Source organism: Canis aureus, chromosome 28 (assembly GCF_053574225.1).
Source record: "Canis aureus isolate CA01 chromosome 28, VMU_Caureus_v.1.0, whole genome shotgun sequence".
In the NCBI taxonomy this organism is placed as follows: domain Eukaryota; kingdom Metazoa; phylum Chordata; class Mammalia; order Carnivora; family Canidae; genus Canis; species Canis aureus.
In genome coordinates, this window is record NC_135638.1 from 34,544,572 (window position 1) to 34,566,019 (window position 21,448).

General features: G+C 43.4%; 1 long non-coding RNA gene across 1 annotated transcript; it reads left to right on the plus strand.

The window, feature by feature from the left end:
- Positions 1-12,539: 12,539 nt before the first annotated feature.
- Positions 12,540-21,117, plus strand: LOC144300245 (uncharacterized). Its single transcript, XR_013366834.1, has 2 exons — positions 12,540-13,095; positions 19,863-21,117. It is a non-coding gene; the product is annotated as an uncharacterized LOC144300245 (long non-coding RNA).
- The last annotated feature ends 331 nt before the right edge of the window (positions 21,118-21,448 follow it).

Here is a 21,448-nt window from a genome sequence, read left to right on the forward strand (position 1 = left end):
ATCCCAGATCAGGCTTTGTGTTGGTTTTATGTGATGTTTCCTTATAATTAGATTCCTTCCAGGCATCTCTGGCTGAAGCCTCCCTAAAGTGAAGTGCGGCTGAGTTCTTGTCATTGCACAGAGGGCCCATTTCTGTCATTGACAATGAGATGACATTTGATCACTTAGTTAAGGTGATATCTGCCTAGGTTTTCTGCTCTACAGTCATCATTTTTCCTTTTATAATTAGTATCTCATAGGGAGATACCTTGATGAGTGTATAAGTTTCCTATTCTTCATCAGACTTTTACCCACAAGCTTACCATCCATTGATGATTCTTGCCTGACTCCATAATTACCATGATGGTTGTCAAATGATGTATCTTATGACTTGCACAGAAAGAACCTCTGGACTTGGATTGTGTCAGTCAAAGGAGGTAGAGGACCTTGGAAAAATAAGTAGGAAGGATCCAACAAAAAGGTATAGAAAAAACACTTAATTTCCAGAACAGCCTAATGATGCAGTTTACTTATTTATTTATGGTTTAGTAATCTCTACACCCAAGGTGTTCAAGAACTGACAACCCCGAGATCAAGAGTTGCATGTCCTGCTGATTGAGTCAGCCAAGGCACTCCATGTATGGTTTAATCTGAAAGCTTTCTTAGGATGTCATCGGTGTTAAGACAGGCAGTTTGGATGAAGGTGGTGGTGGGAGGAACGATGGGAAGGGGTCATGTGGTAGCCAGGACATCATGTGGGAAGAGGTGGGCTTTGAGGGAAATAAGTCTAGAAGCAAAGCTAGAGACTGAGGAAGGTGCTGGGTAGGAAAGGGCTGCAGGGGGAGACTTCCTCAGCCCCACCCCTGGCCTAGGGCAAACTTGGCCTGTTGCTTCAGAAGTCCAGGGGTGCATCGTACCGGTGCTGATCTTGAAAGCTTGGCTGTATAACTGAATTTCCTCTGGAAGATGCAACTCCACGAATCACCTTTAATGTTCACAGCAACAAACGAGCCATTAACAAAGGGGGCAGTGGATGGGGTGCCAGGCTCAAACGGTGAGCAGAGGCCAGCCACCCCACTCTCAGACACTGGGCAGCATCCAGCTCAAGTGGGTTGGGCTGTGGATATAGATGAGGTATACTAGTCAATGCTCAGCTGCAGTGTTTCTAGGCCCTCCCAGTGTGTCTATGTCATCTTCCTTTAAGCCCTCCTGCTCCTATTCCAGAAAGCAAAGGCCACCTGAGTTGGTTGGGTACCACCATGATGTGTGTCTGGAAGAGGGCTTGTCCAGTAGACTGGATTCTCGTCCCAGACCTGTGAGTGGAGGCTTTGGTCCAGGCTCACCTGCTTCTTCCAGCTCAGGACATAAGTTTTTCTCCTTCCCAAAGACAAGGCTGTGCCCATTCCACCCCTTCTCCTATTGTCTCTTCTCTACTGCACGTACCAGGGATTTGCTTTTACTCTCATAGTGGGCTTTGCCATCCCCTTGCCCTGAAGCCTGCTGTCCTGACAGCAGCACCATGTCCAGGGCCTCCCCTCACCCCATGACCTCCATCTGTCAGAGAATCTCTTGTATACATGCATATGCGGGAGTAAAATGGTAATCATTAAACAAGTCAAACCCATGTTACCAGAAAAAAAAAAAAAAAAAAAAGTGTCTTTAGCACAAATGCTTAAAGGTGCCAGGGAATTAATAAGGAAAAAAGAAAAGTCATAAAAACCCCTTTTAAGCTACAAAAGTTTTTCATAAGATGTTTATGCATGAATTTCCACAAAGTAGAATTTCTCAAACTGCTTATCAAGTGTGAATAGATGTCGCATGGAAAAAGTTGTCATGGTTAAATTGCTCTGGGGATTTTGAGATGAGCCCGGCCTCCGAGGCTGCAGGGAGCGCAGGGAGGTCGCTGTGGGTCCCAGCTCTCACCCGGGGACGGGGACGGGACGGGTGTGCTGAGAAAGGCCCTGGGACCAGCTGGCAGAGAGAGCGATCACCGAGAGCCCTCGCTGTGGCCGGCGCCGCGGGGCCTGGTGTCTGAGGCCTCGCCCGCTACCGCCGACCCCGCAGCAAAATCGTTTAAATCGCGAGCATGAACCAGCCCCTTGGCGGGATGAAAACGAACGCGGCCTCCTTCCCAGAGGCCCATGTCGGTCCGTGTTGGCAGAATTGTCCCTCGTAACCTTGCATGATGGACTGCCCCCCCCCGACCCCCCCCACCCCCCAACCCCCCCCCCCCCGGGATGACTGATGCCATCAGCTCTCATTCATTCCCTGCCCTTTCAGTCAACACGTTTCTGTTCGCAGAGTCCTTGTCGTGGGGCATAAAGAAGACGGGGAGCTGAACACAGGTGTGAAGACGGGGCCGGATGAGGGGTTCGTGGACAGCCGATCACGATGTTATTTATTGACTCATCTCACACACACACACACACACACACACACACACACAGGCAGAGGGAGAAGCAGGCTCCTCGCAGGGAGCCCGACGTGGGACTCGATCCCGGGTCTCCAGGGTCACGCCCTGGGCCGAAGGCGGCCTAAACCGCTGCGCCACCCGGGCTGCCCCGACCACGATTTTATATTCGGTTACATTCTTTATCTGCACCGACCGGTGTTACGTCGTGTTTATGGCGGTTCCATATGTAGTTTGGTGACCGTCTCAGATGTTTCTCAGTCGGTGCTGCCTGTGAATGACTTTGGCTTCAAAGGCTACTTCTGTTTTCCTGGTAGGAGGTGTCAGCTGAAGCCTCCCAGTTGCCTGGAGAGCCAGCCTGCTGACACGATGTGGTTATTACCACCTCTCTACATGCATGGCCCCCACTGCTGGGAGAAGTATCACCCAGTATCCAATAGGCTCTAACTATGGGTAAAGAGGCGTTGGTGTGCTTTCCTTTTTTTTTTTTTTTTTTCCTTAAGGATTCTTATTTATTTATTTGGGAGAAAGAGCTTGCAAGAGCACAAACAAGGAGGGCAGAGGGAGAGGAAGAAGACTGCCTGCTGAGCTGGGAGCCCAATGTGGGGCTCAATCCAAGGACCCCAAGATCATGACCTGAGCTGAAGGCAGATGCCTAATGGACTGAGCCACCCAGGCGCCCCTGTTGATGTGCTTTAATATGAACCACATTGACTTGTCTTCACAGAGCAGTTTGGACCAACAAGCTAGTGATAGCTAAAGTGCTGGGAGGACCTCCATGGCCTCATTGTGGTCATTTTCCATTACTCACCTCCACCCCCTGATATGTCCAGAAAATGCAGAGTATTCCTACAGGCACTCAGTAAAACCTCAACCACCCTCTGAAGGTAGAGTTCATTCCAAGTTGGGTTTATGATTTTCTCTGACTTTGGTGGGTCTTTTTGTTGATCTAAATAGTTTATTCATGTCTGTTCCTCCAAAGTCCTGTTTATTTTGATTTGCTATTGTTAAGCTCTGAGAATACCACTATCCTAAAAATACACTGTCCTATGAAATACAATATTTGGTTTTTACTTAGGGATTCTTTAGATCTGATTGTAGATAGGATTCAAAGTTATAAAAGAAAAAAATTCACATGAATTAAGTTAGAATGTACGAGTATATGCATTTGCCTTAACACCCAGTGGGAGAGTTTTGGTTAAAGGGTCTGATTTTGAACCTGAACTGCTCATTTACATGACCCAAAGATATCAGAAGAGGACCTTTGTGATTACTGGGTAGACCATACTTAAATTTGATTGTTTGCTCATCTATAAAATGAGTCACATCTAGCTCATACAAGTCCTGCGAAGACTGTCAAGTGACCCAGTTTTCCTAGGCTACGCATAAAGTGATGATATGGTTTGGGGGAAGAGGTGGAAGGAGAAATAGAAGCCCAACTGATACTTTAAGTACACAAAATATTGAGAATATTTGGGCCACCTGGGTGGCTCAGTCTGTTAAGTGGCTGCCTTCAGCTCAGGTCATGATCCTGGGGTCCTGGAATAAAGTCCCACACTGGCCTCCCTGCTCAGTGGGGAGTCTGCTTTTCCCTCTACCCTTCTCCCCTGCTTGTGATCTCTCTCTATATCTCAAGTAAATAAATTAAAACCTAAAAAAGAGATGTTGAGAATATTTTTACATGACTTGGTTCACACTGACATATAATTTTCTGTCTTTCTTTTCACATGTTCTCCTTTCTCTCCATTTTCACCTGGCCAATTTTAACCCATGTTTCAAGGACCAGTTCAAATGCCACCTCATCAGAAATTCACTAAAGCTTCTTTAGATTCATTGCATCTCTTCAGCTCTTACAAGCTTATGAAAAGTCACCTCTACCTCTGTTGACACTTGTCACTTCATACCTTTTTTCTAACATTGTTATTGATCTATGTGGAGCTCCTATGCCAGAAAGTGAACTCCTGATGGAAGACCCTGGCCTGTTTCTTCTGTTTTGATTTTGTTTGTTGTTACTCTGAGCGCTAAGCACAGTGCAGAGAAGCAGCAGGTACTGAGAGTGAGTTTGTCAAAGGAAGAGTTAGTATGGCCTGAGAGGCTGCCACTATTCTGTTGGAACCTGGGGAGGCAGCATATTGCTTTGGTTCCTGGGGAATATCAGCTATTTGTTGTTATTCTGGGTTGAATTGTGTCCTCCAAAAGATGTTGAACTTCTTATCTCCAGTGCCCATGGGTGTGATGTTATTTGGAAACAGGATCTTTGCAGATAATCAAGTTAAGAAGGGTCATTAGGGTGGACCCCAAATCATTATGACTCTGTCCTTATAAAAAAAAGGAGAATGTGAACCCAGATAGCTACACCTGCACATGGGGGAACGCCATATAAAGAGGAAGCAGTGCAGCTACAAGCCAAGGAATGCCAAATGTTGCCAGGAAACCAGTGGAAGCTAGCAGAGAGGGATAGTACAGGCCCTTCCTCACAGCTCCAGAAGGAAGCAACCCTGCCAACACCTTGATCTTGGACTTCTGGCCTCCAGAACTGTGAGACAACAGATTCCTGTTGTTTAAGCCACTACTTTGTAGTACCGCACAGCAGCCTTAGCAGACATGTCTAGTTCTTGAGTTCCTAATCTGCTGCTGGAGCTGGGCAAGTCACATACAGACATCACGTATGTAGTTTTTTACAGCAATGTTTGAGACCCATGCTCTTTCCTCTGTCTTACATGTGTTGAGAATGATGTCACAGAGGAGTTAAAAGCAGTTTTCCAAGATCACATGGACCACTCACACCTTGTGAATTATAGAAGTACAATTTGACATTATGCTTCATTAGCCAAGCCCATGGCCTTCCCACTGCCCTGTACTGCCTCTTCCCATCTCCTTCCCTCCTAGATTCTTTTGTAGCTTTAATGTCAAGATTTGACCCTCTGGTATAGCAACAAACATTTATGTAGTGCCTGCTGCACTTAGCTAAAGCACACACATTTGAACCTCTGTATTTCACAAAGTGGGAACTGCAGACATATTCGGGCTTAGCCCTAATATTTGTGGGACCATTTGTCAGCCACCTAAATAAGATGTGTCTAATATGTCTAGTCTATATAAATCCAGTGACAGATAAAAATCTATCCTCTTACCTTGAAAAACAAACCTCTATATTAGGATGCTTCAGAGAAACAGAATCAATATAACAGGTGAGAGAGAGAGAGAGAGAGAGAGAGAATATGGAATTTATTGTAGGGAGTCGGCTCAGGCAGCTATGGAGGATAGCCAATCCCAAATCTGCAGGGCTGGCCAGCAGGCCAGAGACCAGGCAAGAGGTGATGTTGCAGCTCAAGTTCAAAGGCATTCTGAGGACAGAATTTCTTCTTTCTCAGGGGACCACAGTCTTTGCTGATAAGGCCTTAAGCTGTTCAGGTGAGGCCCATCGCCAGTGGAGGGTAATCTGCTTATTCAAAGTCCCCTGATTGAAATTTTCATCTCATTTTAAGAATGCCTTCACTGGTGTCTGATCAGATATCAGGCCTAGCCAAGTCGGCCCATGAAACTAACCTCACAACCTTCAGAAGGACTTGGGAGGTTAGAATTCTCAGACCCCTAGGAGATGTGTATCAGAGTGTGCAGTCAGTGCTGGCTGACCGCCCTTCCTATGCACTGCTTCCTACCCACCCTTCCTCTTCTCACCTCTGCCCCTCAATCTCAGCAGCCTTGCATGCAGGAGTGTGGCCTTCCTAACCCACACATCCAAATGCCATCTGCACCTCTGCAGACAGCAGTCTCTTGGCCACCTCTCCATGCAGGGCAGCGCATGCTACCATGCTCTGTTCCCTGGGGGAGGAGGCTTGAGCATCTGGAGCACCTCGTCTGCCCAGGGACATTTGAGCAGGAACTCTGTGGTTTGTGGTGCTTGGAACATGAGTTGGGAGGGGGCACAGGATCCAGGAGGTCATGAACTCACAAACTCTTCCCTGGAGGGGTGTGGTGTGCCAGGAGCAGGGCCTCTATCACATGGAGAATCAGGTCAGGCTCTTCTTGCGTGGCTCTGAGAAATAGCCATGGGCATGCATTCCAGGTTTCTTCTGCTGGGTGTGAGGACCTGAGGTTCAGGGAGCTTCCATGATGTGCCTCGGGGATTCAACTCATCCAATGCACGGCAGGCTCTCTTAGCTGCATATCCTAATTCCCAACCAGTACAATCTCCATTACTCGACTCAGCATTCCACTCTAGACACTAGGCTTAGTTTCATCTCAAATGGATTGGTTGGGAGATCCCTATAAGCTGCCCTAAGATATGTGTCGTAAAACCATCTTATAATTAAATGTGTATCAAGGGAAAATCTTTCTAATATTCCCATGACCACTGCTCTTGAATAAAATATTAGGTTTGACCGCATGAAACTGCCATTTTTACAGATCCAAAAATGGTTGAATATTGGCAATTTTACACAGTTCAGATTATTACAAAAGCATTAATATCTTTATTAATCCTTAATATCTTAATATCCTTAACATCCTTATTACAAATATAGACTAATCTTTCAATAAACTCCACAGAGATAAAACAAAAACCAGGAATAAAATCTTGATATAATCAAAGACTAGAATTACTACCTAACTTCTCTGGGAGTTTAGTGAGTGCAAAAATAACTTTGAACCAATAGCAGTGGGGTCAGGCACACAGAAACACAACTTCTTCCTTACACTGTCTTCTCCTTATTCTGGGCTTTGTGGTTTTTGGAAGGTGGACAGATGGATTCTGTTTAAGTGGTTGGAATGCTTGAACTGGAAAGAATCAAGGAATAGGCGAATAGTCATTATTACCCCAATAATAATGTAATAATAATATTTTACAAATTATTTTAGAATGCATCATTTCATTCATCCTAAAAAGAGAGAAAGAGAGAAGCAAATCATAAGAGACTCTTAACTATAGGAAACAAACTGAGGGTTGCTAGAGGGGAGGTGGGTAGGAGGATGAGGTAATTGGGTGATGGGCATTAAGGAAGGCACTTAATGTAATGAGCACTGGGTGTTATATGCAACTGATGAATCACTAAATTCTACCCTTGAAACTAATAATATAAGTTAACTAACTTGAATTTTTTTTTTAAGTCTTTGAGGTTCTGAGGTAGATGTGATTTCCACCTCTGCTTTTCAACAATGGAGAAGGTAAGTAATAATTATTGAGTACTAGGCATTGTTCAGGGTACATTGCATGTATTATGTCATTTAGTCCTCAAAATTGCCCTGGTTACTCTGACACTTATTCTACAAATAAAGGGAAGTGTGACACAGAAAAATTAAGAGATTTGCACCAGGTCACAACACTCGTGAATGGGAGGCTGGGATTCAACTCAGGTCTGAGCCAGAATCAGGGTGCATGCCACTGCTCACCACGATCTGCACTGGTCTTCAGTGACAACCCACCTTACTTTGTCGATTCCCTGCCTCAAATGCAGAGGGACATGCTAACATCCCAACTCGTGTTCTACAGGCACATCTAGGAGGACCCTGAGCTTCCTTAAATTGAGGACAGTGTCTTCCACACCTTTCTATCCTTGTGCCTAGCACAATGCCAGACACATGAAGCTTCTCAATGAATATTTGAGAATATAGATAAGAGTTCTTCAGCATATTAAAAATTAATTTTACAAACAAAATAATTTTGTTTTTATGCTCTATAAAGCCTAAGTTCTCTGGGATTTAAGCTGATGATAAAAATAACCTTTCTTTGGGTGCCTGGGTGGCTTAGTCGGTTCCGTGTCTGCCTTCCTCCTAGGTCATGATCCAAGAGTGGATCCAGTCCCACAGTGGGCTCTCCCTCTGCCCCTCCCCTGACTTATGTGCTCTCTATCTCTCTCGCTCATCAACCAATCTTTAAAAAAAAGAACCCTTCTTTGGTAGAACATTGCATAGGAATTATAAGATCAGTTTATAATTTTCAGCTCTGGCTTCACAATTTATTAGCTATGAAACCTTGGTTTCCTCACTTTTAAGCTTAGAGGCTGGTCTACATGGCATCTATAGGAACTTACAGGTTTCAGAGTCTATGCTTCTGACAGTAAGATGTGGTGGCCTGTTGCCTATTCAGGGCATTTCACTGTAACCTGGAGCAATTATGTGTGCAGTATAAAGCTCTATTTTTGCTTAGTCCAATCAGAAGCAGCTTTTTGTTTCAATAAGGAAAATCACTTGAGGATCATCTGCATACAAAAGAGGTGGTAAGAAGATTGCTTGCATTAGGGAGATTAAATCTTCACCAACTATTATGAATTCTTCTAAACCAGTCAGACTAGATGCTTCTGTTAAATGGAAACAAAGAAAACCTTAGGGCAACCGGAAAACTCACACTGCACCTTCTAAAGTTCCTTTATATGTGACTGTTTTTGTGATCTGAACATGAAAGTTTAGAACATTGCTCAAGTACACCGTTGATTAGGGCACATTCTTGAGGGAACACAAATGGCCCTAAGAGATTGTGTTTAATATTTACTTACTCCTCTGGCAGTACCTGGCTTGGCCCTAAAAGAGGAGGGCTCCAAAGAAATGGGCTTGGGAAATGATTGAGAACCAATCAAGCTAGAGCCATCAAATAAGTTAGACTAACAGTCAGATGAAGGAAAAAAATCAAATTTTAGGACTTTGAGGTTGAAGAGACCATAATTGTATATATGTGTACACATGTGTCTATGGCCTATATTATGGCATATGTGTGGTGTGAGACTGAAGCAGAAATAAGAAATACCCCCTCACCTCCACCCCACCACCCAAGGCCTAGGAAGAGGCTCCATTGGAAGTTGTTGGAAGAATCAGCAGATCTGAAGTCCAAGACCCTCATTGGCACTCCTTTGTCCTTAGGAAATCCAAAGATGAGATGAGATTTCTGAAAACTGGATTTTGTTACCAGCTTTTTGATCAATGTATACAACTTCTGTGCCTCACATTGTGCTAACCAGGGCACAGTGGGCCAGCTAACATAAACGAGGTTGAATTGGTTAAATGAAAGCTGTAACTATTGTTGACTCTCATTGCATGTGATTGTTGTGCATTTGCCATATACATCCTCTTAGGCATCTCTTAGATGGCACCTATTTTTATACATGCTTCATTTGTGTCAAACTGTGATCTGTCTTCAGGAATACCGCCGTTCTTATAGGCTGAAGTCACCTATATATGCTGATGACACTACTCGTTTTCTCTCCCCAGTAAAAATCTGTCAAGTTTTTTTTTGCTGTTTTTCACTTGCATGTTATAGTGAAGAGTCACAGAGCCAGGAAAGATCAGAGAGGCTATGTATCTGGCCCAATATCACATAGCCAGTAAATGGCAGAAAGAATAATTATCAAAGTCATGCATCACTTTTGTAACAGTATCGGTAGTTAAATGTTTGATTAAATGCAACTAATTACATGCTTATCTTTTGGGTTAGATTGATGATTATAACTTTTTGGTATGAAATAAAAATGCTTGAGATATTTGAGAACATTTGTAAAAACCAAATACAATTCAATTTGTTAATGTTTACTAAGGGTCATTCTTGCTAAAGAAACCACAAAGTTTATTCTTTAAGTAAAACCTAAATAAAAACTTATTAATCTCTAATTGTCCCTCCTTTTTATACATATCAGCTGACTTTTATTCTATTCTGATGGATCCTCAATCATTTTCATTGGTGGCCCACAGTCGGCTATCTAACACTCGATCGAATGGTTCTGTCACCTTTCCACTGGGAAGAAATGTAAAATCATTTCCAAATAGATGTGGGAACTCTGTATAAAATGGCACATTGCCAAAACAAAATGATATCTCCGTTAGTCTTTCAGAGAAGTCCCTTATTTCCCAGTAAAAGCAAGGAAAAAAAAAAACAAAAACCCCAACCAAACAAACAAAAAGCCAATACCAAGCACACACGGCAAGAGTGGAAGTAAGGGTAGAAAAAGTACAAATGAATAAATATCAATCAAGAGGGGATTTGTGCTCTAAAAGAAAAATCTATTTTGCAGAGATGTTATCAAACATAATAGTCCTTCCATGCTATGTTCACAATTCTTTCTTTTTGTACACAGTTGCAACTATCATTGTAACATGTTTTAGTATCTGGTTAAAATTGAGTTGCCTTTGTGTCTCATGTGGAGACAAAATAAATAAAACAATAATAAAGAAAGAAAAGAAAAGAAAAATTTAGAAGCATTGGAAAAACTGCATGGTGCCTACAGGATGTCCTGTTACATTTTATCTGGTTAGACAGACCCATGACTCACTATAAAACTTGACACATCGGAAATGGTTTTATTGTGCACAGTACTTTTCTCCTCCTAAATATTAACACATAGATTTGAGGTTAAGGAAGTATATTTGTCCTAACAGAAAAGAATCTGCTCTAGTTCTTTTAAAAATGAAAGAAATTTAATATCAGATGTGTAGTTGATGAGAACCCAGAATGTATAAATAGAATGAAGTGAAGCCTTCTATCTGAACTCTCAGAAGCTCCAGTAGTTCTATCTCAGTGGGTGATAGTAAATGGTAAGGAAGATATCTCTTGATGGAATGTGTTTTAGCATCATTTTTGCAAAGCTAGGATAGCACTTGCTCTACTAAAAAACTTCTTAGCCCTGGAATAAGACAAAAGTGACCTATTGCAGAAACTCACCAGTAATCAAATAAGAAGAACAGATTCACATAAGGAATGGCCAACACTTTCTCGCTGTAATGAAGCAGAACAAATTCCATGTACTACTCAGCCAACAAAAAGAATGAAAACTTGCCATTTGCAAGGACATGAATGGAACTAGAGAGCTTTACCCTAAGCGAAATAAGTCAATCAGAGAAAGATACATACCACATGATTTCACTCATATGTGTAATTTAAGAAACAAAACGGATGAACATTCAAGAAGGTGGGAAAAGAGAGAGAGAGAGGTAAACAAATTATGGGCGACCCTTAACTATAGAGAAGAAACTGGGGGTTGCTGGAGGGGAGGTGGGCGGGGAAATGGGATTGATGAGTGATGGGCATTAAGGAGGGTATTTGTGATGATGAGCACTGGGTGTTAATATGTAAACGGTGAACCACTGAACTCTCCTCCTGAAACCAATGCTGAAATGTATGTCAACTAACTAGAATTTAAATTTAAAAATAATAATAAATAATAAAATAAAATAAAACAAAATTTTAAAAGATTTTATTTATTCATTTATTTGAGGGGAAGGAGAATAGAGGAGAGGGACAAGCAAACTCTGTGCTAAGCTTGGAGTCCAATATGGGGCTGGATCCCAGGACCCTGAGATCATGACCTGAGCTAAAATCAACAGTTGGACGCTTAAGGGACTAATCCACCCAGGTGCCCCAAAATAAAATTTTAAATAAAAATAAATCAATTCCATAATCTTTTATAGAGCAAATAAAAATGAAAACACACCAAGGTGTCTTCTTCTTTTTTAAAATGGAGTTATTTACACCATCATATTTAGGTGGCCTAAAGTCCTCTGCATAAAAACATCTTGACTATATTACCTGAAATGATCTTTTTTCCTCTCAGTATACATTAATTGCCAAATAACACTTAAAAAAAGTTTAACAAAGAGAGAAAATTTCCCTTAGTCCCATCATTGGGAATGTAAAATGATAACATGTAGCCCTAGTTTCTTCTGCTTTTCATCCATATTCAGATAGTGGCCGAACGAACACGTGTGTGTCGGGTATACATGGGCTTACAAGTATAGGTGTGTATATAGAGTATGTATGTAGGGGTGTATGTATGGAAATGGTATCTGTATTTTTGTAAGGGTGTGTGTATGCAGGAGAGTGTGTGTATAGAGGTATGCATGTCCCTAGATGAGTGTGCAGGGTGCGAGTATGTGTAAAGACATTTATGTGTGTAGGATACGTGTTTGTGCTCAGGAGTGTGTGGGTAAGGACGTGTATGGAGAACTGTGTTGTAAGGGTGTCTGTGTATATTTATGTAGGAGTGTGAGTACATAGGGATGTGTGTGTATAGTGTGTTATGTGTGTTGTGTATACGTTTGCATGCGTGCAGACACATGCATGTGTGTGTGTGTGGATTGTCACATCTGGGGAAGGAATTTTGAAATGTGAGTCAGCCTTGGGGAGGAGTTGAGGGAAGTTTGGAAGATAAAGGAGATGGGGTGGTTGGGGTCTGGTGGCTCTGTCTTGACCTGGTTTAGTGGCCGTGGAGCCCCCGACGATTGCTGGGAAGCAGACATAGAGCTGCTTTGGGAATTACTGCGGACTGAGGGGTTGGGTCTGAGGCGGGCCTGGGAAGGCGGGGAAGGCCGGGGAAGGCGGGTGGACACGGACGCTCCGGAGGCACGCGGGCCGGGCTCGGTTATCCCTCAGCCACAATTCAAGCTTGGGAACCTTTCAACTCACGAAACTTCCGTTCCTGATTTTTGAAATGGGAAGACTACAAGGTCCCTGAGACTCCACTCGAAAAGGCTTTAGCACAGCTTGGCTCATGGGAAATTCTCCATACATGGGGTCAAAACAGAAGGAGAAGAGGTAGAAGAGGAAGAAGAAATTTCGGGGAAATGCAAGGAACGCTTTATTAAGTTATTGAAAGAGGAACTGTTCTGTTTTCGACCTTCCCAACTCTGTCTGCTCTGCCTAATTCAGAGCCAAGGGATGAAGGCCTCCAGACTGTGCGGGGGAAACCTTGCAACGTGACTCAGATCCCAGTCGCCGGTAAAGGGTAGGAGAGCAGGTGGGGGTGGGGGAGAGCATGCAGGGGTGGGAGGGGTGGGGGGGGAGCCTGGGGGGACAGCATGTGGGGGTGGGGTGGAGGGAGAGCATGTGGGGGTGGAGATGGGTGGAGAGCATGGGGGGTGGGGTGGAGAGCATGGGGGGTGGGTAGAGCTTGCAGGGGTGGGTGGAGAGCATGCGGGGGTGGGGGGGCGAGCAGATTCAGGAGGAATCCCAAGTGCGTCTGAAGAGCTGAGTCTGAAGCCTGGATGTCCTTCCAGAGCGCAAAACGGAATCAAAGAAAAGTGTGACGTGTAATCCACTATATCAATATAAAGACACAGGACGGTTTATCTAGAGAAAATGAGTTGCAGTTCCTCCCAGTTTTGACTTAGGCTTTTCCATACCAATTTCTTAATCCTTCATCTTACAGCTCTGCCAATAGAAATGATTGAACCTACCATTTATTTCTCTTTTCCTACTGCCTTTTTTCTTGATTCTTCTCCTGGGCTAATGAGCACTGTTGAGGATTTTGCACACATTGACTCTTTTCAGTTCTCACATTTGTTCCACATCATTCTTGTTGAGCTAGGAGCTCTACCCACAGCGGCGACTGTCCCATTTTACAGCAGAGGAAACTGACTCTGGGCAAGATCAAGAGTCTTGCCCCAAATGGCTTAGCTGGAAGGTGGTGGAGACTGGCTCTGCTGCCTGAGTCCTGACACTGCACACTAGTCCTCCCTGAGCTTGTTCAATGGAGCCGGATGCAGGGAAGCTTTGTAGAAATCCCTCGTGACAAATATAAATTACTGTTGGCCAGAGGATCAGATAACACACTTGTGTTATGCAGCATAAAATGCATGTGGGTGTGGAGACCACTCAAGACAATCAGCCCCCTTGGCCACATTTATTTAATACTTTGTGCTCCAAATGCTGCCTGGTTAGAAAACAAACCCAAGTGCCAGAGAATATTCTCTGGTCATTTTCAAACATCATGCCACATAAAGGAAAAAAAGAGACTAGGAAAGAAAAGGAACAGACCATGTGGTTAACCATAAAATTAAGTTTTAAATTCATTATAGGATGAATTTTTTTTTTCTAAAAAATCACATTCTGGTTGACTTTGAGGTTGCTGGCACGTTTCAGATTAATGAATACTAATTTGTAAAAAAGTAAGATGGAAATAAGCAGAGAAGAAATCTGTTTCTGTTCTAATCCAGTGTAGATGTTAAGAAAAAAGAGTGGATCTTTTGGTTAAATGTAGAAGTGATGTAAAACAAAGTAAAAAAATATTTAAAAATGCAGAACATACTATAAAATAAAGAATGGAATTTTTGGGATCCCTGGGTGGCGCAGCGGTTTGGCGCCTGCCTTTGGCCCAGGGCGTGATCCTGGAGACCCGGGATCGAATCCCACATCGGGCTCCTGGTGCATGGAGCCTGCTTCTCCCTCTGCCTATGTCTCTGCCTCTCTCTCTCTCTCTCTCTGTGACTATCATAAATAAATAAAATTAAAAAAAAAAAAGAATGGAATTTTTGAGAAATAGAAATGTCTTTTTTTAAATAAAGATTTTATTTATTTATTTGGCAGAGAGAGAGAGAGCACAAACAAGGGGGAACAGGAGAGGGAGAAGCAGGCTCCTCATGGAGCAGTGATCCTGATGTGGGGCTCCATCCCAGAACCCTGGGATCATGACCTGAGCCGAAAGCAGATGCTTAACCTACTGAGTCACCCAGGTGACCCTAAAAAATTAGAAAAGTTGCTATAGTAGTGCCTTGATATTGTTTTCACTTAGCTTGAGGGCCAATCTTTAAAAACTCTTTTTAACAAATTAGCTAATTGGCAAACTCTAAAAGGACATTTTATCCCAGGACATTACAAGTAAAATTAAAATTAAAAAATGAATATAACTGCATTACAGATATTATGGAGAATAGAGCCCCCAAAAGCCTCTGGGAAGGGCCGAGAAGAAAAGGGCATTAACTGAGGGCAGATGCAGCCCATTGGAATTTAGACAGACGTTTTCTACTGAAGAAGGAAAATTGTGATTTTTGTTTTGTTTTGTTTTTCAGGTTTTCATTACTGTTCGTTTTGCTTAAGATTGATGTCTCTAGATTTAGAACATAGAGAACTTTGCCAGGTTGCATGCTGATTTTTCTGACAAATTAACTATTAAAGGCTAAATGGTATCCCCTCCCTCCCAAGTTCAGGCACCGAAGCCCAAACTCTGAGTATCTCAGAATGTGACTGTATTGGAGCTAGGATCTTTTTTTTTTTTTTTTTTAAATTTTTATTTATTTATGATAGTCACAGAGAGAGAAAGAGAGAGAGGCAGAGACATAGGCAGAGGGAGAAGCAGGCTCCATGCACCGGGAGCCTGATGTGGGATTCGATCCCGGGTCTCCAGGATCGCGCCCTGGGCCAAAGGCAGGCGCCAAACCGCTGCGCCACCCAGGGATCCCTGGAGCTAGGATCTTTAAAGAGGTATTTAAATTAAAATTAAGATGTGGGTGGGCTCTCATCTGATATGATGGGTGTCTTTAGAAGAGGAAGTGAGGACACAGACATACACAGAGGGAAGATCCTGTAAAGACACAGGGAAAAGTAGCCATCTTCTAGCCAAGGAAAGAGGTCTCGGGAGAAAGCAACCCTGCGGACACCTAGATCTCAGACTTTCAGCATCTACAACTGTGAGAAAATAAATTGCTGTTGTACAAACCACCCAATCTGTGGCATTTGTCACGGTGGCCCAAGCAGACTAATATACCAACCAACCAATGAACAAACAAACGAAAACCAGGAAAGAAGTGAATTCTCAGGATCCCAAACCTGTTGGCAGCATTCACCCTATCATATCTTTCTCCAAAGATAGAATCCCATGTTAGAGAGATATAGATAGAGAAATAATTATCAACATAATGTGCGTGTGTCTGCACATATGTTTACATGTACATACCAGCTGCCTCACTCTGCTCACCAAGAAGGCCTAGGAGCAGCAACATCCCCATAAAAATGAACACATCCAGTGCCTAGGTTTTGACTTCAAAATACCATTATCCTCTAAAAAAATATGGGACTCCTTGGAAAAATGGTCAACTCCTGGGCTAGGACAAAAAAAAGTACAAGATGAGACCAGAACATCTTGTTGAGAGAGCAAGCCAAGAAGTACTTTAAAAATTATGGGGGCATGGCAAATGGTAACTGAGGGCACTTTTTAAAAGCACACACTTACTAAATTTGGGTCAATCTGAATGTAAAATAAATAATGACAGTAACACATTATAATGGACTCTATGTAACAAGTTATAATCTATTGAGTAAAATAGAAAGCAGGAGTTTGTGCGACTAGATACTTTGGAAGTTTAATGAGGAACAGGATATTTACATAGTTTCAAAGTTTTTTCTCCACAAGATCCTCCAAAGCCTCCAATGTAATGATTAATTACAAAAGGAAGAAGAGTAACCGTTTAGTAGAAAAGCCTGGAGGACACCAATTGCATTAAGTGACCAAAGCAAGGAGGCAAACTGGTACTGTCGTGCCCCCGCTGAGATACGCTGAGGACATAACATCACTTCTGTAATATTTCATCAAAGATGCGGAACCTGAGTCTAATCATGACAACAAACATCTGATAGGTCCAACTGTAGGACTTCCTACAAAATAACTGGCCTGTAATCTTCAAAAAGATCGAGGTCATGAAAGTGAAGGAAGACAGAGGAATTGTTTTGCTCTAAATGATATTAAAGAGGTCTGATAACTAATTGTGATGTCGGATTCTGGTCCGGATCCTTTGGCTCTAAAGGACATGATTGAGATGACTGGCAAAACTCATAAGGAGTCTGAAGATTAGACGGTAGTAATGTTCTCAGTGTTAATTTCCAAATTTTAAGAGATGGTTTGTAGTTATATAAGAATTATACGTGAAGTATTCGCAGATGATTGTGGTTTAATAGGTTTTATTATTATTTAGGCATGGTAACAGTAACACATCGGGACATGACTGCCATTGAAAAAATAGTTTGCTACTGTTTCCAAGGGTGGGGGGCACGCCACACCACACATGCCCACAAGGGGAAGCTCCTCAGGAAGCCGAGAAAATGTCCACAAGAGCTTTTATTGTGGTTTCCATGAGAAGAACAGGCAAAGCAAGGCAGGCAGGTGTGGAATTAGCTATTTTGAATTATTTCAGTGGGCTCTAGGGCATAAGGACTGACCTTGCTTGTCTGGGGGTACTTGCCTTAGGGTGATCGGGGCAGGTGTTTAGTGGCTCAGAGTGCAAGAGTTGTGGGTATGGACTCTGACTTGGTTGGTTTGCATTGCAAAGCATGCTTGATGACAAGTTGTTTGTTATCTTTAGGAAGGGGGCTACCCTGATAGTGCCAGTCCCTCCAGGGTCAGCAAGACCTCAGCTGTCAAAGCACCAGAATAGAGAAAATAAAAGACATGGTTATTACAGATGGGACAACAGATCAGCAACTTAGTGTAAACTGATGGAAGAAAAATGTCCTCCTATTGTACCTGAAACATTACTGTAAGTTTCTGGTTATTTTGAAATTTAAAAGAGAGAGAGAGAGAGAGGAGAGAGAGAGAGAGAGGAGAGAGAGAGAGAGAATATGATATACAGACGTGTCCAGCTTCACTGCAGTGAACTTCTAGAGGGCAAGAGGGATGCCTTATTCATTTTGCATTCCCAAGGTGCCCAGAACACTAGCAGGTAGCTAAGCTGTTCAACAAAGGCGTAAATGTACTAAGAGTGAAACGAAAGGTCTTGCCTCTTCCTTCTGTGTGTTTGCTCCTCTGAGGCTTCCCATTAAAGAATCTGTCCTCTCTATTTACGTCGAGGCCACTTCGATGTTGTAGATTGTGCTTTCCTCCTAAATCAAAGCCTGCCATGTTTTCAAGATTCACAAACAAGTATGAGAAGTCTAATGTGAAGTCACTGCACCTTAACTTTGTTATTCCCTCCTTCCTTTGCTGCTTGACATCTACTTAGACTCTAAAAAGTGCAAATTCAGAATTATTCTTATAGGTGCTAACCACAGGCTTCCACTATTTTCTGTACTAGACAAGCGGTCCTATTTTCTTAAAGGGGAGTTCGCTCTTGGCAACAGAACATTTTAAATTAGAACTTTCTGGAAAATTTGGCCATTGTATTTACATGAAAAGGAGAAAATTTTCTGGTATGAGCTATAGAACAGTCACTGTGGAGAAAAGGACATGAAGGCAAGAGATGCTGTGATGTGCCAGCTTTGAGGCTGAGGGAAGGCAGAAGGGAAGGCGATTGGTGGAGGCTCAACCATCTTCCTTTCACACTGACCTCCCTTCTACTGGTCCTGAGGATGGCCATGGGCTCAGGGCAAAGGGGGAGGAGTAGGAAGAAACACTCCAAGATGCTGAGAAAAGAAAGGAAAGGAAGTCCTGTGGTCAAGGAGCTACTGGATCAGAATCCCATTCCCTGGTTTATTACTGTTTAAAGATGATGATGGATTGGTACCCATAAGTCCACCAGAGGCCACCAGAGCTAACAGGAGACCATCATGCCACGTCTAGAGATATCAAGGTGACAAACCAATGAACAGAGTGTCCTTTCATGTGAGGTGAGGGATATGAATAGATGATTTTCTCACTGTAGGTACATTCATGGGAGATAAAACCATGATGAGATATGCAGGAAGTTAGAGCTTTGGGGTGGGTGATTATTTGAGGAGATGACACCAAAGCGGATTTTTCAATAAGCAGACTAAGTGGATGCACAAGGCACCAGCAAAAAAGGGCCAGAGTCAAAAAGGAAGCAAAAAAGATAGAGTGGGAGGCGGAGAGGGAGGGACAAAAGGAGGGAAGGACAAAGGAGGAAATTACTTCAAATTTGACAATAGAGAAAATTAGAATGAAGCATTTTTGTTTTAGCATACATGTAGTTTTGTATCATATGGCTTACTTATCCATCATTGTTTTGCGTGACATATAAGTATAAACTGAACTTTTCGGTGCTGAGGGACATAGAGACAAGAGGAGGTGAATGCCAGAGCCCTTGGTGGCATGGCCAGTGATGGGAAGGTCAGATGTCCTACTGGTGTGACCTAGTGAGGCACAGTTTATGTTTACAAAGATAACTCTGGCCTTTCAAGCATTTAAAATAAAAACTTCCAGGGGTGCCTGGGTGGCTCAGTTGGTTAAGCATCTGCCTTCAGCTCTGATCATGATCCCGTGGTCCTGAGATTGAGCCCCACGTCAGGCTCCCCAATCAGTGGGGAGTCTGCTTCTCCCTCTCCCCACTGCTCATTCTTTCTCTCTCAAATAAATTTAAAAAAAAATCTTTAATAAAAAAATCAAATCAGATAAAAACTTCCCACTTGGGATAAAGGTTTGAAAAGATCTGAAATCTTCCCTTTTCACAAGCCTTTGGAAAATTAAAGTTAACTTGCTGCATGTTATAATTCTTGTCCACTTCATCTTGAACCACCATTCCCAGGGCACGTCTGCCCACACACTATAGTATGAGAGACTCCTCTTTGAAACACTTGCTTGGGAGAAGATACAGGCCTCTGGTCCTGAAAATAGACAGCAAGGCAACAAGCCCCAGGTTCCAAGGCACAGGGTTGCAGAGGCCTGGCAGAGACCCAGTGGATGGCCCCTCACGGTCCTCCCTCACAGGGGTCCAGAGTCCCTGGAGCCCTGGGCCCTTCCCTCGCACTCAGCATGGGGTGTTCGGTGACCTCTGGCGTGGCCCATGGCCCGGCTGGAATTGCGACTAGTTTGCTGTGCTCTTCCTGTAGGACCAATTGAAGCCTCCCCCAGGACCTGAGCAGAGAGTTGGCTCTGTGCTGTGCTCCTGAAATAACACTCCTGGCCACTCGGAAGAGAGACGGTCCGCTATCAGGAGCCACCCGTGTTCGGGTGTTGTCGTCCACTTCCTCAGTCGTCTACAATCAGGAACTGCCCCCTGGACTGCGCTGCCTTATCCGTGGTTGGTGTAAATCTAGTATCCTACAGCCTTTTCTGATAACCAGACCACTCGTCAGTCCATAGCTGTCTTTCTACCAGGCCCCTACATTCGAATGAAACGTCGAAACACTTCATCTCTTCGTCAGACTTCTTGGCATAATATGACTGACTCTTGGGATGTCGTCAGGATCCGGCTGTTCAGCGTCATGTGGACACATCCCAAGATCTTGTTATTTCTGTGTTTCATCACTTTGCAGGTATTGTAACTCCTACGAGGTGGGGGAAGCCTTATCCCATGGGAGAGCCACGGTAAGAGGATTCTACTTTGCAGGCATCGAAAGGATGTGAAGTCAGTTTTCCCCTTTTATAGGCACCAAAGGAGTGTGAATCAGAGAGAACTCTAGACAGGATTCGAGCCAAGAGACCTGGTTATTTGGAGTCAGCACTTCTTTTCCTCAGCTCTGTGGTGGGGGGCGAGTCACAACCTCCATCTTTCAGAGAAAAGGTGATTCCATGTGATTCTTCCAAGTAGATACGGCAGTATGTGTAGACCGTCTCAGGAAAGTGGGGCTTGTACCAGTTTAGCAATAAATACTCCTCCTGGGTGCTGCATTTTCTTTGGAAAAGAACTGACCTGCATGTGGGGTCATGATGGAGGGAGATATTATCATTCTCATGATGCGGCCTGAGATGACTGAATGGTGAAGTTGGCTGTGAGGGGCAAGTCCATTCCTCCTCTTCATAAGAGAGGGTCCTCTCTGACCACCGTGGCCCTTTGGTTGTCTGTGGAGGAGGTGACTGTCTCAGACCGAAGAGCAGAATTGAGTGGGAGGAATATGGGAGGTGACAGACATGGAGAACCTTTGTCGCGGGCGGTTGCAAGGAAGTCAGCAAGTGCCCTGGAGAAGGCTCCCACAAGCAGATTGAAAAGCCACATCCATTGGAAATATAATGGTAGTCACATGCATCACTGGGAATTTTCTACTAGTCACCTTAAGGCAAAAAGAAGCAGGTGAAATTAGTTTTAATCGTGCATTTAACCAACTATCCAAAATATTATCATTAAACATGCAATTAATATAAAAATTACTAATGTTTTGGATTCTTTTCTGGTACTAAGTGTTTGCAGTCAGGTGTGTGTTTTCCACCCAGAGTTCTGACCACCCACATTTTCTAGCTGTCCTTAGCCATGGATGTACTGCATGGGGAAGAGCTGTGGGCTTTCACAGAGCTGAATCAGTGACCCTGGGACCCTGATATACCTTGGAAGTGGAGTTTATATCATCCCCACTCTCAGCAACCTGGGTTTTTTTTGTTTGTTTGTTTGTTTGGATGACAACTATAGTTATTTGCTGCTGTGTTATACTAAGTAAAATTCTGAAAATTCATTTGTTTGAGCCCCTGGTAAGGATACTTA